General features: G+C 39.5%; 1 protein-coding gene across 7 annotated transcripts in view; it reads left to right on the top strand.

The window, feature by feature from the left end:
• The first annotated feature begins 1727 nt into the window (after positions 1 to 1727).
• Positions 1728 to 18721, top strand: part of HNRNPC (heterogeneous nuclear ribonucleoprotein C) — a 54920-nt gene continuing 37926 nt past the window's right edge. For 4 of the 7 annotated variants that reach the window (XM_044232039.1, XM_044232038.1, XM_044232037.1 and 1 more), the window contains exons 1-3: positions 1728 to 1873; positions 2511 to 2556; positions 7143 to 7168. The gene's annotated coding sequence lies outside the window, so the exon portion shown is untranslated. Of the gene's footprint in view, positions 1874 to 2510; positions 2557 to 7142; positions 7169 to 7278; positions 7890 to 18721 lie in introns of those variants that run through there. The other 3 variants (XM_044232034.1, XM_044232036.1, XM_044232035.1) reach the window with 3 other exon arrangements.

Raw genomic sequence — 18721 nt, 5'->3', positions numbered from 1 at the left:
AAAAAAAAAAAAGCCGTATAAAAAGGCATACCACTTAAAAAGGTCAAAGATTCGCTCCCTAGAAGTAGGTTGAAATAAATTTCTACGCCAAGATGAAGTCTCTCCTGCCAGGTATCACATCGGAAAACCAAACTTTGGCCTTTAAATTCTTCTTGACCGGAAACAGTATATGCTGTCAGCCAATCCCCAAAAGCTACGTCAACGCTGGGCTCCAAACTTATTTCCATGTTCCTTGACCTTTCTAAATAAGGTCAGATGTGCGATTCCAGTCCTGTTTCTGAGTTGCTGCGTCTACTGCTATGGAAAAGTCGGTGTTGCCCAAACACCCTCTAGTAGAGGGCTCCATTGCTTCTGAGGCACTGTATTCTCCCAATCCGTGATTATTTTCCCTCAAAAGGACATGAAGCTAGTTACAAAATTGTTTTGTCATTTGACAGGTAATAACTTCATTGTGAGTCTATCTGCAATTAAAACTGAATTCACGGGACGCCTGGGTGGCTCAGTTGGTTAAGCAGCTGCCTTGGGCTCAGGTCATGATCCCAGTGTCCTGGGATTGAGTCCCACATCAGGCTCCTTGCTCCGCAGGGAGCCTGCTTCTCCCTCCGCCTCTGCCTGCCACTCTGTCTGCCTGTGCTCGCTCCCTCTCTGACAAAACAAAAAAACAAAATCCAACTGCATTCACATGTCTGTTTACCCCTTAAAATGGTTACAGATGTAATCACATTACTAGGTGTCCTGCATCTTCCTTTCGTCAGCCGCACAAAGGAATCTCTCTCCTTAGAAGAGCTGGACCTATTTCTTACTGCGTTCAGGGCTGCTACACCACAAGCGTAGGGACTGGGCAGGTGGTGACCCCAGCCGGCAGATGGTAGGCCATTTTGGGCGGCGGGGTGGTTGACGGGGGAGACAGAGGGGTAAGCCAGTTTGGTTGGTATGTAGGGTATCAGCAAGATGACTCGAGGCCAGAGGGTGAGCATAGTATTCCAAACCAGCACTTGAGACTCCCTTTACTTCTTGTACTGGAAAAGAAAAAGGAAGTCTGCTGATTTGGGTATAAGGAACGGATTGTCTGAAGAGCTTGAGAGGCTGACTGACGAAGGGAGCTGTCCAGGAGGGAGCTGACATTTGAGTCTAGAACTGAGAAGGGACCTAGGTCGGAGAAACTGTATGGTTGGTCAATTTTCTGCAGCCTGATCTTCACTGTTCCCTCCCTTCTCTAAGAGAAGTCCTCTCTTTAGCTGTGTCCGGCGGAGGAACCTTTTTCCTAGGCCCGGGGGGTAGGGCAGGTCCTGGCAGCCGGATACCTAACAAAATCCCTCAGTCCTTCCCCGCCCCCGCGCCGCGGGAATTCTGAGATCTGGGCGGGCCTTCTGCTAGGCGCTCTAAGGAGCAGGGATAGGGGAATATAGCCGCCAATCAGACCACCCGGATACCCGGATGTGAAGCGGTGCGCGATACAAAGGCGAGTTACCACCCAGCGCTTCGTCAGGTACAGTGACCAATAAGCACTTCTCGGGTGATAAATGACAGGAAAAGTAGCCATTTACAAACTAGTTTCTCTCACGCATGTGGAAATTCTCTTGCTTAGTCTAACCCACTACTGATTGTGATTGGGCAGAATTGTGAAGAGCGGTAGAACTGTCTAATTAGAAGCGGGAGCGAGAAAAGTCGCAGCCAATAGCACGACTCTCGGGAGCGGGGCGGGGTCTAGGCCTTCGCCTCGGCGGCGGAGGAGACGCGGGGGCCATTTTGTGAAGAGACGAAGACTAAGCGGTGCGGCTGGGTCGTCGACCTCGAGCAGCAGTTGGCTTCTCCACGTAGAATCCGGGAGTAGGAGATTCAGAATCGAATCTCTTCTCCCTTCCCCCTCCTGGTAAGTGGAGGGGGCAGAAGCAGGGCAGGCGCTGGGTTCCTCGGCGAGCGCGAGGGGGTGTGGGAGAGAAGACGAGGGAACCCTACCCTCGGTAGAGTAACCAGGCCTCCATTTATTCTCTTGCGTTGGGGCGTTAGGTATTATGCCGGAGAGAGTTTTACAGGCCTCAGCCCTTGCGCAGATTTAACCTAGTGTCCTCTAGGCCACGATCGGAAGGGAAAACGTCCTTTTCCTTTTTCTCCCTTTTTCTGTGTTAACGGCTGCTTTCCTTCCTTCTTCTACGACCATGAGGACTCCGAGAGAGACATGAAAGGCAAGATCGAGATGCTCATTAATACAGTTGGAAGTTCACGTAGCGCTGATGCCTCCTGTTAAATTTAAAAATTGGGCGGGGGATGGGTAAGGGTTACCAAGTAGATAATTGCACCGCGAGCCTCTAAATTCCGGAGCGTACCGCAGGGCATAAGAGTAGTAGATATAACAATAGATTGAATGTTTTACTGATTACTTTTTATTTTACACCTCTTTGAAACGGCGGACGTCGAAGTAGTTATTTTCAGTTGTTTTTAAAAATAAATTGTAATCTCATTTACTTATTAACAGTAATAATTAAAGCTGGCTTACTTTTTATCTGCAGGTTACAAATCACTTGAAATATATAAGTTAGTGGAACTTTGCTTGAGGTAGGTACTACTATCTTTCTCAGGAACTGAGAGGCACAAGAGTGTCGGATGCCAGGGTCATAATAAATCAGTAGCGGAACGACTAAGGAATTTGACTCTACTACGTTAGTCAAGTGGTTTACGTAGCTGTTGGAATAGTAGGTATTGATAGTACGGTATTTGAATCTTTGCAAGAACCTAATCATGGCAGTCATTCCAGTGAAAACTGGAAATTTCCCGAACTGCACTTGGGAAAAATATTTAATTACGAGATTGGCAGTTATTAATTTAACATTCTGATATAAACTTAAAAGTTTGACTTTCAGGCTGTTCTGGCATTTTATAAAATATCTGTTTAAAAAGTAAAATTAACGCATACTTTTTTATTAAGGTATTATTGTGCCCACCATTTGCTAAGTCCTGACGCTTATGAAAAATTAAGTTTATAAAAATTGCATAGGTGTTTCTAAGTAGTATCACATTGACTTACCCAAGAAATCCCTTTTTTTTTTTTCTGATACTTGGGGAGGGGGAGGGTATCTTGCATAGTGTGGTTTCTCCCAAAAACTGTTAGCAAAGTTTAAACCAATACTGCAGGATAAATTCATCCCTTAGGAAATGGAGAGAAGGTAAAAGTACTTTCGTATGGAATAGTTAATGCATTTGTCAATCTCCTCACCATGTGGCTAATGTAATGGGGATTAAAAGGCTTGCTTTTCAGAAAAAATATAAACATGTATATTACTTGGGCTTAAAACTAAAGGTTATCACTACAGAACTGTTAGAAATGAGATAAGGGCAGTGATTAGTTAAGATTTAAGTCATAAACATAATAAAAATATTGTTAGCAAATAAAGAGAAATGTAAGAAATTAATAACAATTGGTAAAAATTGAAATTAATTGAAGGGCACTGTTCTTGCCTTGATGTGTGAGAAATATGGGTTTCTTGGGAACAACATGTACCGAGGAAACAGCTTCTTAGAGTTACTATCCATCTGGAAAGATTGGGCCTCAGAATTAATGTCTGAAACAGTTTTAGAGGTGTTTTCAGATAGGTTTTAATAGCATTTTCATGTCGCTAAAAAAGGATTGATTTAGGGAGGATGACTAAGTGGCAGCTCTTCTGACCTTTTTATGTTCCCCATGCTGGTTGCAGTGGAATGTTTGGTGTTGGTTGCTATTCCTTCTGTAGAGAATTTAAACATTCCTTAAATTTGTGATTAGGTCTTTAGTGGGTTTCAGCATGCAGTTTTGTTTTGGATGGAATTGCTGTAAGAAAAAATCAAGGAATGAATCCAGAATGGTTAATCTAATAATAAAGATTATATTAAGTAGTCGTTATCGAAGATGTTAACTTGGGAGTGACAGGTGAAAGAATCTTGGCCTAAACGTTCAGAAAACTATCTCCATCTTCCTCGCCCCTGTTGCTGTATTAGGTAAATCAGCCAAACGTTATGGATATCAGTTTTATACTTAAGAAGGGGGCTTAGACATCTTACCTGTTTTCTTAATTTCTACTCAAGTCATTTGTTTTCAGAAGGCTGGAAAGTGTACCGAAAGTTTTACTAAAAGCAGTTTTATATATTAATGATTGTATTCTATCTTAAATTAGTCTTAAAGTAGCTGTGGTTGTCCTGGAGAACATCATTTGCTCATGCTTAATATGTATATTTAGATTGGGCTCAGGGAAGATGATGGTTTTTACATGTTAGATTTATTACAGGATTGACAAGTGAGAACCAGCACTATTTGATGTAGCATAACTGTAAGTGTCCTCAGTTACTAGGAAGTTGGGGCTTAAAGGGCGGAAAAAGGATTACTATAGGGTTTTTTAATTCTCTTGGTGCATTTACTGTAAGTCAGGATGTTCCTGGATTTACTTTATGCCACTCTTAACTGTGGGATAGAGGCTCCCCATTAACTTCTCATAGTGGTTCTTAAATGTGAACCAACAGAAGAATCAGTAAGGGGAATGAATAGTTAAAATAGATTACTGGGCTGCACCACCAGAGTTTCTAATTAAGTCTGGTGTGGGCCTCGGAAATTTGCATTTCTAATAAGTGCCACTTGGTGCTGGTTGGCAACCCTCACTTCAAGAATAGTGCTTCAGAAGAAGGGATCCAAACCTCCCAGAGGTTTGACAAAGTAAAATTTAGGTATACTGTTAATTGCAAAGCATTTTAATTAGGCACTAAAATTGTTCAGTCTTTTTTATGAGGTGGTAGCTCATCAGTTTAACGTAACTTTTTAGAAGACCTCTTCATGACTTTCAGAAACAGATGGTTCTTTTCAGATTAACTTCTTGGTGAGCGTTTGTCTTGTGACGTCTGTGCAGAGGATTTATTTGTAGATGAGCCCCAAAAGTTACTTAATACACGATGAAGATTTTGAGTACTGGTTTCAATCTATGACTTAAGAAAATTGAAAGTTTGACCATAACTGGACATCACAAACACTGCTGTAGAGATGATATTCAACTATGTATCTTTTCTACAACTTTTCATTTTGTACACTTTTTAAAAAGCTTTATTTTTAAAAAGATTTTATTTATTTGATGGAGAGAGAGGCAGCACAGGCAGGGAGAATGGGAGAAGGAGAAGCAGTCTAAGCACAGAGCAGGGAGCCTGAATGCCGGGCTCATTCCCAGGAGCCAGCCCTGGGATCATGATCTGAGCCTGACGGCAGATGCTTAACAACTGAGCCACCCAGGTGCCCCAAAGATTCTATTTTTAAGAAGTCCCTATGCCCACTGTGGGCCTCAAAACCACAACCCTGAGATAAAGAGTCCCACACTCCTCTAACTGAGCCATCTGGGTACCCAGTCTAGTTGGTACATTTTAACACATCAATCCAAATGTAAACTAATTTGCAGGTTAACACTTAAACTGGTCTGCTACTTGGAAAAAATTTATAGTTAAAATTTTTAGAGGTTTAGTACTTTAGTACTTCTGTTAGTCATTCACACATAATTGACTCAAGGAACACTTTCTAATTTTAATTTTTTGAAGGTTTTGTTTGTTTTTTAAGAGGGATAAGGGCAGAGGGAGTGGGAGAGAATCTTAAGCAGGCCCCATGGCCAACGTAGGGCTTGAGCTCATCGTGACCTGAGCTGAAATCAAGAGTCAGATGCCTGAATGAGATACTCAGGCGCCCCTGACCGCCCCCCCCCCCCCGCTTTTTGAAGTAAGCTGTACACCTAATGTGGGGCTTGAACTCATGGCTCTGAGTTCAAGAGTCACATGCTCTACCAACTGAGCAAGCTAGGTCCCCCTAGTTACTGAAATTTGTAAAGGAGATTAAAACCATTTGGCTGAATATTGAATTGTGAGGGTGGTGATTTCCTTATTTTCTCAAAAAACGTACAATCTAATTGCAAAATCTTTCAGCTGGTGAAACGGCCTGTCTGTCATGCATGTTATTTTTTAGTGTGGTGTTGTGTGAGATTCTTAGAAGAGTTTGTATCTTGAAATAAGCTGCATATACTAGCTTATAAACAGACCACAGAATAAGGACTGTAATTTTTCACTTACTTTATGACATTAAATATTCAGTAACTCTAGTAATCTTTTCTCCTTCATTTAGTTTTTCATTCTGTCACTGGAATGATGAGCTCCTTCCTAAATTTTATGATGTGCTCCTTACTTAAACATCTTCCCCTATAGAACCTATCAGGTCTTGTTTTGATGATAAACAGGTTTTGAGAATAGATGTCATCTCTAGTATGTATCTTCATGATAGACCATTCCCCTTAATAATTTTGATACTTGACATTTGACATTTGCTCACTTCTTCGTCCCTGTTGGCCTGGTTTTTCTATAATTTCTTTGTCCAAGCTGCTGATTATCAAGATGAATGTTCATAGATTTTTGTTTTTAAGACCCTTGTGGGAATATAGGCATATATTTAGTAAATTTTTGTCACCTACTGATAAAGAATTGTGAAGACAATCACTGGTAGAGGTGATGGTTTTATAGAGGCTTTCCCTTCCCAGTGTAATGTTAATGCTTTACCAAAATGTGTTACATGCAATGGACAGATATTTCTGTCTTGGGGGTTTAGGGCACAACATTTCTGAGGAACTCTGACTCAATCTGTCCCTTCTCCTTTCACAGGGCAGCAAGGCGAACCCCATCCCTACTCACTGGAGCTCAGCTTTGATTTTTAACCTCCCTTCCCCACCCTTCCAGAACACACACATTCCCATTCCAAAACTGATTTTATAAAGACATTTTAAACATAATGATGCAACTTGGTGTGCACTACTGCAAATTTACAGGTGTTTTTTTTTTTAATTGTTTCCAAAACGGGACTTGGATTTAAGATGTAATTTTTAAAATTTCTATTTCTATTTTTTCTGCAGCAGTTGGGTTAGAGGAGGAGGAGCCTTTTAGCCTCTCATAAACTGACCTCTCTACTTCCTCGTGTATTTTTAAGATTGATTGATGATGTGGAAAGGGCTTTGCTTGTCTGCTACTGAGAACTTTACCCTTGCGGTTTTTGTGGAAACTGCTTTTGGAAAAAGAAAAGAAATGAACTTTACTGACTTGACATTTTTGCACCTCCCGTTTTTCTAATCTGGGCTATTTTTATTTTTGTTTTTTTACAGTGAGATTTTTTTGATCTTCAGCTACAGTAAGTTATTCAATTTTTTTTTTACATTTTTCCTGACTTTCCGCTGATTTCCTTTTTATTGTTGTTACTAGTTACTATTATTATTATTATTATTATTATTATTATACTTAATGATGGTGATGATGATGATGATAATGACACTGATGATTTTTAACCGGATTAAAATCGAGTTTTTCTGAATGTTCATAAGAATTTCTCCGGCCTCCTGATTGACTTTGGAGTTTTGCATCTTGGGAGAGAAAGTGAAGGCATTAGCATTTTTAAGTGGATTGATCACATAAACCTTTTCTCTCCCAACCAACCCCACCCTTGCCCTCATCCCCTCCCCCAGGCTCGAAAGAATTTTACTGGCTGTTAAGTCTGTGACCTTATTTTTCCTGATCTTTAACTTAACTGTTTTAGAGCATCTCTGGACGTCTGTATTTTTAATTTTTTATTTTTGTTTTTTTTATTTTTAATCTTTCATTTGTTAAATTTTTAAACTGTGCTGCAATAAAATGTGTGTGGTACTACTTAACACCTATGATGGTGATGGCATTTTCCCGGAAAGCCATTTTCCTCCTGTTACCCTTGAAATCCCATCCTGCTTTTCCTGTACACTACTACCCCTCACAAACCACAAGCTGCAGCAACATGGATGCCCAGCCTGGAACAGCAGCAGCCAGGATGACCTGGAGCCAGGGGGGCCTTCGGAACAGATGCACACCCTTCCCGGGTGATGGTAAGAGGTGTGAGGTCCACTTGGTTTCATTGCAGAGACTAGGAAATACACCCATTTTAGTCTAGTTGATACGATGTAGGTGATAGCTTTTGGAAATGTTTGGGTTAAGATTTTTTTTTTCTTATTCTCAAGAGATGTTCCCCAAGGGATGCCAGCTCAGTTTTTTTAAAAGCTGATGGAATTATGAGGTTGTAACTAACTTGGGCTGACAATTTTTGATAATTGGAAAGTGGAGCTGAAGTTTACGTATACTTCAGAATGAAAATGGTTTGTCTTAAATAGCAACAAGACAAGGACACCTTAGGTGGGTTTATTCTTAGATTGTTGAAAATGAATAAAAATTTTCTGTTATTCAGAATAACCTTCCTTGGGTTTGTGACAATAGTTTTTTGATTGTATTCCATTTAGGCTATTCTTACTGAAATTTAACATGAATCAAGCCACAAGAAACATCCTGTAGTAATTAAAACGCTTTTTCCTGGGAGGATTTTTGTTTTGCTTTGTTCTAAGGATAGGTAGATTCTTAATCTCAAAAAGCAGTGAAACTTTTTTAATCTGTATCCAAATCAGGAAATAGAGTTGATCTCTCTTTAAGTGATAACTTGTGGCCCAGCAAATGTTAGGGAATGTGTTCTCTAGAGTAATCGGAAAGAATGAAGATCTAAAGAATTCAGAATTTAGCAACCTGTAGTATTTCATCTTAAAGATTTATTCATCCATTTTAGAGGGCGGGGGCAAAGGGAGAGAGAGTCCCAAGTGGAGTCCAAACTTGAGTGCAGGGCTTGCAAGCATAACCTGAAACCAAGAGTTGAATGCCCAGCCTACTATGCCACTCAGGCATCCCACAACCTCTAGCATTTTACTGACTACGGTGGAATATTGTGGTAACTCACTATAGAGCTGCTGTAGTAAATTTCGAGCTGAGGGATAAAGTAAAATTATCTTTAAAGGCATGTACAGTGCTGTGTATTGCTAGGATTAATCACATATTGGTTTTTCTTGTACTAAAAGAGTAAAATCCAGTTAAAAAGTGAAGACTGAAGGCATCCTCAAGAGAAAACAGAATGGGAGAAAGTGATATAGAATGTTCTGAGGTTATCTAGGAGAGGAATGGAAAATTTCTTTTATAGGTCCAAGTATTATTGATGTCCTCTGTTAAAGCTGTTTTCCCTGTTACTCTTCTGTCGTTGTGTGGCTCCTGTTCACTGTCAGTCCCTCGTTAATCTTACAAATTCTTGTGGGTTATGTTCTGTTTTGCGGAGATACAATAAGGTGTGGTAGTTTTTCGGGGACTTAGAATGTTGTGAGGGAGACAGATGAATAAGACAAATGTCATGGTGTGATTAGAAGTAAACATAGAACTTAGAGAAGCATGTAAAAATGAGTACCTGAATGACTCTTTAAAGGGCAGGAAATGCTTCTAAGGGAAAGAGAACTGAACTGAACCTTAGAATTAAGACCAGATTATAAAAATGTAAAAATTTTTTTTTAAGATTTTTATTTATTTATTTACTTGACCGATTACAAGTAGGCAGAGAGGCAGGCAGAGAGAGAGGGGAAACAGGCTCCCCGCTGAGCAGAGAGCCTGATGTGGGGCTCGATCCCAGGACTGAGATTATGACAAGGCTTAACCCACTGAGCCACCCAGGCGTCCCTAGATTGTAAAAATTTTAATGTCCCGCTGAGGAGGTTGTATTTTATCCAAAAACTGTTGGTGAGCTGTTGAAAGGTTCTAAACCAAGGGAGTGAGATCAGTTTTCCATTTTGGAAATGTCATTCTGTTGATGTGGAAATGGAGAATAAGATTGGAGGTAGGTGATAAGGAACATAGTAAAATACACAGAAAAATAATGAGCTGGCCTGGTCAAAAGCAGTGGTATTGGAACTAGGGACTAGCTTATAAATGGAGAAGGATTTGGCAGTGCCTGTGATGAGGAGGAGCAAGGACTTCAGCATGACTCCCAGGATAGATGTTGGGTAAACCAACGGAGCAGATTAGGGTAAGAATAGGAGAAAGCTATTTAAACAATTGGTTTTTGAGACTGCTCCTGGAACATTCAAGTAGAGATTTTATTCATTAGATATCTGAGTGCTTATTCTGAAAATCCTCATTAGGCTGGGGTATCTGGGTGAACAAAGCCTATTGCCCCCTGTCCTATCAGGTATTACAGATCATTGAGAGGAGAAATAGAATGACAAAGAGCACTGTATAATCTAGAAGGAAAAGAACAGAATAAGGTTATAGAAAGGGAGCCAAATTTAGAATATGGAGGTGGGAGGGAGTGTACTGCCAGTGAAATGACCTTGAATTGATGTTCAAATTAAGATCCAGAAGTGTATTATCCTACTTGAAAGCACAGGTAATGGGGGGAAATCTCAGAGCAAAAATTACTACTGGATAATAGGCACCAAGGCTGCATAGAATAAGACACAGAGTTGGAAAGATAAGCGATAGCAAGCTTGGTGTACTGGTGGTCCTTGTAGGGTCCTTATTTAATATCTAGATTGTCTTGGGAACAAAAGGAATCCTTTGAAGGACACAGGAGAATGCTTGAGATCCTATTTGGAATTTCCTTCTGACTGTTGTCTGGGGAATGAGGACAAAGTTTAAGGAAGACAACTAAATCAAAAGACCTATCTGGATAGGTCACTATCTTTCAATCTCTCCTAGGCCTGGAGATACTCACCCAGTTGTTTCAAATGAGTTTAGTGTGTGTATTAATGAGCAGATATAATTAGTTTGAAGAGGACAGGTGGATCAGACACTAGGATACTGATTACTTCTCTTAACACCCCATTGGGTAAAACATGATGTGCTCACTTCCCTGTTTGAAAGGAAAAATGAAGTAGACCCTTCTTGGAAGTAATAATCTGAACACCTTAACTGTGTATGTATATGTCCATCATTGTTAATGTTCTAACTTCTTAATCATCATAACCTTTGTATATTATCATTAGTGTAATGGAGATGAGAGCACTGAAACACAGTTTAAAAAATTGGCTCAAAGTTGGACATAACCTAATAAATGGTGACACATGGAGTCAACCCTGGCAGTTAAGTCTACAGATTTCAACTCTCTTTTTTTTTTTTTTAAGATTTTATTTATTTATTTGACAGAGAGAAATCACAAGCTGACAGAGAGGCAGGCAGAGAGAGAGGGGGAAGCAGGCTCCCCTCCAAGCAGAGAGCCCGGTGCGGGACTCGATCCCAGGACCCTGAGATCATGACCTGAGCCGAAGGCAGCAGCTTAACCCACTGAGCCACCCAGGTGTCCCTCAACTTTTTTTTTTTTTTTTTAAAGATTTTATTTATTTATTTGACAGAAATCACAAGTAGATGGAGAGGCAGGCAGAGAGAGAGAGAGGGAAGCAGGCTCCCTGCTGAGCAGAGAGCCTGATGGGGGACTCGATCCCAGGACCCTGAGATCATGACCTGAGCCGAAGGCAGTGGCTTAACCCACCGAGCCACCCAGGCGCCCCAAATTTCAACTCTTAATCATATTAGATTGACTGTTCTTTACCTGACATAATGAAGTATTTTTGAAAAACAGATCCATTTGGGGTACAGTTACCCCTCCCCTGAAAAAAAGAAACTGCTTCTGATGATGACGACTTTTTTTTTTTTTTTTTTTTTAAGATTTTATTTATTTATTGGTCAGAGAGAGAGAGCGCAAGCAGGCAGAGGCAGAGAGAGAAGCAGGTTCCTTGCAGGAGCCCAATGCAGGGTTCCATCTCAGGACCCTGGGATCATGACCTCAGCCAAAGGCAGCGGCCCAACTGACTGAGCCACGGGAAAAAAAAAATTTTTTTTTTTTTTAAGATTTTATTTATTTGACAGAGATCACAGGTAGGCAGAGAGAGAGAGAGGGAAGTAGGCTCCCCGCTGACCAGAGAGCCCGATTTGGGACTCGATCCCAGGAACCTGAGATCATGACCTGAGCTGAAGGCAGTGTCTTAATCCACTGAGCCACCCAGGCACGCCGGACTTCTATTTTTAAAGCGTATGCAACTAAATACCATCATTAAAATATTAAATATTTAGTTCTTAATCACTTTAAATGAAAATGATGGAGAATTAGATGCAGCTTTGTGGTATAATTTTATAAAATGTTTGGATGTGATATTTCAGGGAAGTAAACAGATTTTAAAAGTGAGTTTTAGTCGAAGAAATAACTATTTGTGGTTTAAAAATAAAAATCCCAGTTTGCTCCTTGAAACATTATTTTATATACTTTTTAGGTTTTTGTTCTGTTTCTGGCTTATTCTTCCACTCTATTGGAGTACTCATGTGTCCAGTTTTCCCATTTCTCTCTTTTTTTTTTTTTTTTAAACTCAAAACTCCCTGTGTTACTTCATTTGGTCAGATGTTTTTCTATACCATCCAAGCTAATGATTCTCATGCTTGCATCACCAGACTTAACTTGGAATGACATGCCAGTTTGTCTAGTTACCTAGCTGACTGCACCCTGAATGTGAACTAGATCAATTTAAAAGTCCCAGATGGGGCTCCTGATGTTCTCAAACCAGTGTTGCCAGTTGCAGTTAATGAAACTCCAGTTTTTATGTCATAGAGTCAGACTTCGGTTAGCCATCCTTGTCTTTTTTTTCCTCCTAGACCTCACCTTCGGGCTTGTATCCTGTCAGGGCTTCCTTTAAAATACAAGTATTGATCACACTACCATGGTTTGGTCCAGTTTCAAGCTGCAGTTGTCTCGTGCATTACTGGGATAGGTTTAGGTTTCTTTTACCCCTTCCCACTGGTGTGTGGTAGCTAGATTGGTCCTGCTCAAATGTAATGTTGGAAAAACATACTACTTAAAGGATTTGCCGCTTGAAACTCAGTAGCTCCCTATTTTCAGTGTTAAAATTCACTGTGATGGGGAACCTGGGTGGCTCAGTGGGTTAAAGAGTCTGCCTTCCAGCTTGGGTCATGATCTCAGGGTCCTGAGATGGAGCCCTACATTGGGCTCTCTGCCTGCCTCTCCCTACTTGTGATCTGTCAAATACATAAATAAAATCCTTAAAAAAAATTCATTGTGATTTTTAAAAATATCCTACATGGTCTGTTGTGCTTCTCCTCCCTTACTAGTTGTATACATAAAGTATATTCTGCTCGATCACATTGCCTTACTGAGTCTTGAATGCCCTGTCTCAGAGCCTTCCTTAAGAGTTTTCTTCCCCCAAGACATTCCTAAGTTTAGGTTTCTCATTTCATTTAGGTTCTTAACTCAAAGATCATGGCGTCACTGATGTTTTCCAAACTCACTTAGACCTTCAAGCTTCCCCATCCCCACCGGGTACTGTGGTCTTTTCTTTGGCACACATAGAAGTTTATCATCTGTGTAAAGGTATAGGGAAATACTTTGAAAGACACAGGTTAAACAGTATTGTTAGGGTTGGAGGGAAACTTGCTCTTTGTGTGTGTGTGTGGAAAACAGCTCTAAGATAGGTTTGGCCATGGTGGAAGGAATCAGGTTTTCATTTGAGAGCTTAGGCTGTTGTGCTTCTTATGATGGGGCTGTAGACAAAATTTGGAAGAACTTTATCTTTAAAAAAAAAATTCTCTTGAGTATGCATGTATAGGCTTTCCAAAAAGTCATTTATACGACAGCACATACATTGAAGTGGAAAAAATTTTTTTACTTCATGTGAACATAACAAAATTAGTAGAAATCTGAACATTTAAATAGCTACATATATTACATTCTTGTTCAGTATTTTTACTTACATAGAACTGTTTTGGGCCCTTACGGTCTTCCCATTTTCCCCTTTCATACATAATTGTGAAAAGTCTGACAAATAAAATTTTGTAGATTCCCTTAATTATTTTATTTTTAGATCTCTGTATATATTTGGTGCTGTTTTCATTTTATTGTGAAAAATTCCCAGAGGAGTGGAATTTCCATGAAATTGTCCAGCTTTAATAGTCTTTGGTAATCTTGTTCCATCCGTACCTTCATCTGTCCTCTCAGCTTTGTTATTGAAGCAAATCCTTTATATATTTCATCTGTAGATCTTTCAGTATGTATTTTTGAAAGATAAGGACTTAGAAATAAAATCATTGTCAAAATATTTAAGACCCTAAAATACTACTGTGGGGGCTGAAAAAGGCATTCCCCAATTGTGTTTCATTTTTGTGGGATTATTCACAAGGATGATTGACTTTTGCTTACATGTTTTTTTGCTTGGTCCTTTCTGGATTTTGAGAAGTTCCTTTATTAGAAGTTTTGTTTTTTTAATTTGAAAGACTTGGCATATTTATTCTCATTGGTGATAAAATTGAGGTCAGGGTAGCAAAAGATGGGATTCCTCTCTGTATATTTTACTGTTAATACTCAGATTTAGGTATAATCCTATGTTCTAGCTGCTTAGAGCTGAGTGATGGAGAATGTTGTAAATTTAAGTTGGATTTCCTTATTAAAATAATTTCCTTACACAAATTAATTTCCTCTACTGGTCCAAGATCTTTTATTTACAATTCAGAAATGTAAAAAAATCTATGGAAATTTTTTTTCATTAGTTTGACCATTTGGTGACAATCTTGATGTCAGTGGATGTGAGATTATTTATAGTCTGTTACATTAAATGACTGATTATGCATATGATTGGAGAAATGCTAATATATTTTATTTGACAGCTGTGTGCTTCCCCAGATCCCACTGGGGTATAACACACAACAAAAAAGGCATAGTATTACCTTGGCAAATTAATTGTATGAAAAATCCTGATTTTCCAAACCCATGTCTCCATGTAGACTTTAAAAAGCATATTTTGTTGGAACTCAAAGATAATTAAATCTTCTGTCAGTGAGTATTGTTGACCTTTGCTATTCAGAATATGGTCTGTGCTCCAGCAGCAGCAGCAACAACAACAACATCATCATCATCATCATCATCATCATCATCATCATCTGGAAGCGTCATAGAAATACAGAATTTCAGTGCTCTCTTCCAGAACTGTGCTGGGTACAGTAAAGATAAACACAGGACTAGACTACTTGCACTCCTTTTTTATCGCTTGCTCGTGACTTAGAAATTTTGATGGGCTTTGTGGCAAGTTTTTGGTGTTTGGGGGGAAAGTTGAGGATCATGGTGTGGCTCCATTTTGTGTAAATTTGAAATAATACAATGTAAAAAGTAACTATTTTATGTGTAAGACTTGAACTAATGAACTCCCCAAATTACAAATAAGGGTAAGAATCAACTAATTTCAGGGGCGCCTGGGTGGCTCAGTGGATTGAGCCTCTGCCTTTGGCTCAGGTCATGATCCCAGAGTCCTGGGATCGAGCGGCATTGGGCTCTCTGCTCGGCAGGGAGCCTGCTTCCTCCTCCCTCTCTCTCTCTCTCTGCCTGACATTCTGCTTACTTGTGATCTTGGTCTGTCAAATAAATAAAATTATTTAAAAAAACTGATTTCAAATAGAATGGGTAAATGGTTATACCACTTAAGCTAGTCATTGAAATAAATACATCTAAAATAGATGTATTTTGAATTATCACAGCTCTTAGGGAAATGATATATCTCGTATAATATGACCACTCCATTTTCGGTGGTAAATGAAAGCTGAAGAGAGTAATATTTTAAAAACGTAATTTTGCAGGTCTGTGTAGATGAATTTCTGTATACCTTCCACCTAGATTGCCAGTTTCATTTTCTTCATTGTTAATTTGCTAAACCATTTGAAGGAAATTGTGATTTAAGACCCCTAAAACTTAAAAGCATGAATCTCAAGTATAAGGATAGTGCTTTTACCAGGGGTTTATACAAATTAAACTGGATTCTCATTCACAAAAGAATTATTAATACTAGAATAGTAAGTTCTTCTTGTATCTTTTTACTTACTATTTATTTAAAGATTTTATATTTTATTTGACAGAGATCACAAGTAGGTAGAGCAACAGGCAGAGAGACGGGGGAAGCAGGCTCCCCACCAAGCAGAGAGCCCGATGTGGGGCTCGATCCCAGGACCCTGAGATCATGACCTGAGCTAAAGGCAGAGGCTTAACCCACTGAGCCACCCAGGCGCCCTTCTTTTTACTTACTATTTTTATATATTGCATATGTTCTTGATGTTTTATATCCCAGCTGAGATTTATTGACCTTACTGTAGTAATTTTGAAATGTTGATCTTAATTCTTTCCCTGTAAAAAGGGGAAAGAATTTTTTTTAAGATGTTATTTGAGAGAGCATGAGCAAGTGAGGAGAACACAAGTGGGAGGAGGGGCTGAGGGGGGGGAAGAGACGCATACTCCCTGCTGAGTAGGGAGTATCTCTCCCAGGGTCAAGATCTGAGCCTAAGGCAGACCCTTAAATGACCGAGCCACCCCAGGTGCCCCATAAATATTTCTGATGCTTGTTTGATACTTGAAGATTGGGGGACCTCTTGTTTTAAAACAGCTTAAAATGTTCCCAAAGTAAATAGATGTTTGTCAAGGGGAGTTCTGTATAGAGGCTGCTCTGGTTAGGAATATGATAGGCTTATTTTCAACAACATGGATGGAACTAAAGGGTATTACACTGAGCGAAATAAGTCAGAGAAAGACAATTATCATATGATCTCCCTGATAGGAGAAATTTGAGAGACCGAGTGGGAGGTTTGGGGGAGTAGGGAAGGAAAAAATGGAACAAGATGGGATGGGGAGGGAGACAAACCAAAAGAGACTCTTAGTCTCACAAAACAAACCGGGGGTTGCTGGGAGAGGATGGTTGGGTTATGGGCATTGGGGAGGATATGTGATAAGGTGAGTGCTGTGAAGTGTGTAAGCCTGACGTACCCCTGGGGCAAATAATAGCATGTTAATAAAAATAATTAAAAATTTAAAAATATGATGGGCTTCTAAAATGCTGGATTTTTTTTTTAGATTTTATTTTTCTTTGTGACAGATTGTGAGAGAGCACAAGCAGAGGGAGGGAGTCCAGTGCGATGCAGGGCTGGATCCCAGAACTCTGGGGTCGTAACCTGAGCCAAAGACAGGCACTTAACCACCCAGGCACCACTTCCCCTTTTTAATTTGTATGTAATCTTCGCGTGCAGTTTGGGACTCTGCCCAACAGCCCCCAAGATCAAGAGTCATGTGCTCTACCAACCGAGGCAGCCAGCGGCCCCCCTCCTTTTAAGTCTGGTAGAACACTCCGAAGCAAACAAATAACATTTTTCTTTCTAAAAAAAAAAAAAAATACTTTATTTATTTGACAGAGGTCACAGTAGGCAGAGAGGCAGGTGGGGAGATGGGGAAGCAGGCTCCCTGCTGAGCAGAGAGCCCAATGCGGGGCTTGGTCCCAGCACCCTGAGATCATGACCTGAGCTGAAGGCAAAGGCTTAACCCTCCGAACCACCCAGGCACCCCAACAAATAACATTTTTTAATAATGACAGTTGATTATAAAGGTTGAGACTAGTGAATTGTCTTGTATTTGTCGGGACTAACAATGAGAGACCCCAGATTTATGAAACACAATATCCAGTGGAAAATTGGTCTAGAGATGCCCATTCTCGATTTTACGGTTTTTTGAATTGATCTGGTGGAAGGGAGGCACTCAACCTTTCCAATTTCTGTTTAGGGAGTTACAGAAATCTTTGCTGATCTAGGCCAAGCGGTGTATCACAATCATTAAATCTCAAGGTAGCATTAAGCTATCTTTGTAAAATAAAATTATGAAAGCAGTATGGTTCTTGAAGAAAAATTGAGGAAAAAATACTTAAAAATGTAAAAATACTACTGCATCCTGAGATAGCTTACACATAATTTAGGTAACAGTTGACAGTTTGAACTGTATGAGTCCACTTAGGTGGGTTTTTAAAGATAACAAATAACAGTACTGTAAGTATATTTTCCTTATGATTTTAACAATTTCCATTTTTGTTGTAAGAATGCAGTATATAATCTACAAAATATGTATTAAGTGTTACGGGTAAAGTTTCTGGGGAGTCAGGTTACATGTGGGTTTATTTTTGGCGGCACAGTGGGGAGGATAGTGCCCATAGCTCCTTATGTTGCTCAGGGGTCAGCTGTATACTATGTATGCTGCTTAAGATCTTGAACATCTCTCAGTGTCAGTACATGGTCATTTTAAAATAATTGTTGCTGCTTGTATTCATTTGGATTGATGAACTGAAGTTGATTTAGCCAGTCGCATATAAAAGTCCAATTTTCTGTGGAAGTACGGTACCAATTCATAGAAATAATATGTAAAAATTACTATTTTAAAATGTTTATCCTTGTTTGGTAAGTGAAGTATGATAATTGGTTTAATTTGTATTTCTGTTAACAGTGATGTTGAATTTTTAAAACTCTGGATCTTTAGTAGTATTTGTGAATAACCTGTATGCATCCTTGGCCATTTTTTTTTGTTGGTATTTACCAGTAATAGTAAATGATATAGTAATAGCTACAGCTGCAGCAGCAATACTTGATATGTGCCAGGCACCATACCATGTCAGTGTTTTCTGTACTTCATTTATGCCTGTGAGACAAGTACTGTCAATGATACTCATTTTACAGTTGGAGAGTCTGTTTTTTGAAGGGATTGGCTTCCCAGAGGGTAGTTGTACACTGTTCAGAGGGGTTGAGCTTAAAATTGAAACAAGTCTGCTTGACCCCAAAGTCTCAGCTCTTAAATCATTAGGTTGTATTACTATTTTCATGCATGTTTGTATACATTATTAAGAACTTGAATTGTGAATATGTGTATTGCAGACATCAAGTGTTTAGTTTTTGTCTTCCTTTTTTTTTCTCTTTTAGTTTTTTGTTTTTGTACTTTAGTGATGTGTTGAAAAAAAATTTTTTTTTTAAGATTTTTTATTTTACTTATTTGGCAGAGATCACAAGTAGG

Source organism: Neovison vison, chromosome 13, assembly GCF_020171115.1.
Source record: "Neovison vison isolate M4711 chromosome 13, ASM_NN_V1, whole genome shotgun sequence".
Classification (NCBI taxonomy): Eukaryota; Metazoa; Chordata; class Mammalia; order Carnivora; family Mustelidae; genus Neogale; species Neogale vison.
The sequence above is the reverse complement of the archived record's forward strand: the minus strand, read 5'-3'. Positions and strand labels throughout refer to the sequence as shown.